This window comes from Fukomys damarensis, unplaced genomic scaffold (genome assembly GCF_012274545.1).
Source record: "Fukomys damarensis isolate Sample0158 unplaced genomic scaffold, DMR_v1.0_HiC HiC_scaffold_16, whole genome shotgun sequence".
Lineage (NCBI taxonomy): Eukaryota > Metazoa > Chordata > Mammalia > Rodentia > Bathyergidae > Fukomys > Fukomys damarensis.
Window position 1 is genome coordinate 71,062,103 of NW_022900928.1, and position 2,841 is coordinate 71,064,943.

At 43.1% G+C, this 2,841-nt stretch overlaps 1 protein-coding gene across 2 annotated transcripts in view; it reads right to left on the bottom strand.

Annotated features, from left to right (window-relative positions):
* Positions 1 to 2,258, bottom strand: part of Znf202 (zinc finger protein 202) — a 14,513-nt gene extending 12,255 nt beyond the window's left edge. For both annotated transcript variants that reach the window (XM_010618067.3, XM_033764408.1), the window contains exon 1: positions 1,639 to 2,258. The gene's annotated coding sequence lies outside the window, so the exon portion shown is untranslated. The remainder of the gene's footprint in view (positions 1 to 1,638) is intronic.
* Between the last annotated feature and the right edge of the window lie 583 nt (positions 2,259 to 2,841).

The window sequence follows — 2,841 nt, forward strand, 5'->3', positions numbered from 1 at the left end:
TTGAAGGGAGCAGGGGTATGGGGAAAAAATGAGAACCAAGATCTGTCATGTAAGGGAATAGATCCCAATGATGAATGTAACTGTACTGTATACTTAAAAATACCAATAAACTCAGTAAGATTAAAAAAATAATTAAATAAAATAAATACTCATACCTGGACACTCACACATCTATATATATGAATACACACACATATCTTATTATTCTCTTACTATGTTAATGCACTAAATATATATATATATTGATTGGCCTAAAACCGCCAATCAAGTTATAACCGATTCTCAAGGGGGAGAGTCTCTTTCTTGCCATATAATAAAAGGGGCTAAGAACAAAGACCTTCAATCAAGCACCAGTTCCCTATCTCATTTCTCTCTTCAATAAAGTGATTTTGTTTCTCCTTCTAAAGTTATATCTCTAATTCTTTATTCGTATAACATTTACAAACTCCAAATAGATAAAATCTACCTTCACTCCAGACGCTACAGTTTAAGGTAGGTATAAAATGGTCATTTATGCCTGTAATGCCAGCACTGTAGGCGAATGAGTCAGGAGAATTACAAGTTAGAGCCCTGCCTAGGCAAATTAGCTATCTCAAAAAAGAAAGACAAAGAAAGAGGAGGCCAGAGGAAGAGAAGAAATGGCTAGGGGTGTCACTCAATGTGAAAGCCTTGAGTTCCACCCCCAGTACCACATTTAAAAAAAGAAAGTCATTTGAGAGTAAAAGTAAATGCAAAAATGTAAAATAAAAACCCTAACACCTAACAATTTATTTCTTTCCAATTTTAGTGTTATGTGCTGCCAAAGCAAGCATTAATTCATTTTATTTCTAATTAAAATGTTTCTCTACAAGTTATATAGTCAGGCCTAGGAGGTGAAGAGAGACAGTTCTACCCTCACCAATGGGTGACCTGCACTCTACTTTTCTTTACCCAGTAAAGATGTGCAACCTTGGACAAGTCACATCACTTTTAGGTGCGGATAACTAAAGGCAGAGAACTGGGTCTTCTTTTGAGAACCCATCTGGATGTTTGACGATGATAAAAAAGGGGATTTAAGAGGAAAAAGGATGTTGGGCTTGTTTACTGACTGTCCATACTGTATCAACGCACAATGGTGAAAGATTTGCTCAGGAGTTGAGAAGGGCTACAGCTAAATACAGACTTTAACAGGCCAGACTTCAATGGTGAAATTATCTATAAAAGAATAGATCACTAGTTTCCAGCACAGAATTACTCACAAGGTCTTCTGATCTCCAAATTTCTGCAATGTGTATGTCAAGGCAGTGGTTCTCCAAGAGATGAATCCAGACCAGCATATGCACCATCTAAGACCTTGTTAAAAATTAAATTCTCAGGGCCCAGGGCAAACTTACCAGAAACTCTGGGGGACAGGCCCCAATAATCTGTGTTTAACAAGCCCTGTAGGTGCTTTAAGTTAAGATGGTAAGCTTGAGAACCACTACCTACTGCAAAGTAAATTTGAGGTTTAAGCAGAAAGGAATCACCTTTTCTGCACTGGCCAAATTAAAGGAGAAGTTTACTGATGATGGGACAGGAAGCAAAAGCAGGAAAGTGTAGACACTATTTCACATCTATATCAAATTAACTGGAGAAAAATGTTGTAAACCTGTAACTTACCTCATCTATAAATGTAATGTCCAAAAGTCCCTCTTTGCAGTAAACCTTTTTGTGCTACTGCAATATAGTTTAAGGGGTACAGCTGGAGGAAAAGGGGAAGGATTATGAACCCAGGTTTCTAGTCCTAGGAGGAAAAATTCCAATCCTCCCTCCAACCCTGCCCACCTTCTCATGCCACACAATAACAGCAGAAAGTTACCCATGACAAATGGCCACAAACACTAACTACTCTGCTGTCACCCAATTCTCATCAACAAGCCTGCCATGACTATACCACCACCTTTCTGAAGGCGCTTTCTGGATCAAGGCCCTTAGGGCAGCTTGGAAGAGAAGCTGGGAGGAGGAAGGGGGTTGAAAGACTCCACCACATTCCTCATGACTTCTGAATATAGCTGCCCTGGGTGTAATCTGCAGAGTATAGACAGAGAAAAAGCAACAGTTCTAAGCTTAGTCTCTCAGCAAGAGCCAGAATATGGCACTGACCCAGCAGAAACAAAGTCATTCAAGAAGAGCGGGGCCTAAGAGCTTCCTGTAGGGGAGGCCAGCATGCAGACCAAGGAAGACAGGTCATTAAAGTGCCTGAGATAAAGAGCATCCACTGCTCAGGAGGAAAAGATATACTATGCCACGGATATTCTATATCTTTTCATGGCATAGAAATTAACAAACTTTTAAGTTATGCAGACAAGGAGCAGGTGGTCTAATCCTGCTGAGGAAAGGGTGGTGTTGAGAAGAGGTGCCTAAACTGTTAGGGGAGACAGCAGCTACTAGCTTAAGGGGAAGGAAGCTCAGAAGCTGTCAGAGCGACAGCTGAAAAGCCACAGAACAGAAGGGCTCCAAAGCCTAGCATGATCACAGGTGATATGACCACAGGTGTTCAGATCACGGATGAGGGTGTCTGCATGTGCTGGAGGAGAGGCCGCTGATGGAAGGAGGTGGGGCTCTCCGGGCCAGGATGCCTGCAGGAGGATCCCTGAGCAATCTGAGAAGAGGGGAATGAAAAGGCTGTGGAAAATCAAGGGGCCTAGACCACTTTTCCCTCTCAATAGGAGGGAGGGCTGCCTTTCTGCAGGCCCCATAAGGAGGTCGGAGGGCGGCGGCTGGCCGCGCCTCCAGAAGTTCTGTCTCTGGCCGCCAGGAGACGCGGAGGGCACTGAGCCGCAGCCCAGTCAACACGCCGCCGCCACTCCTGGCTCCGGACGG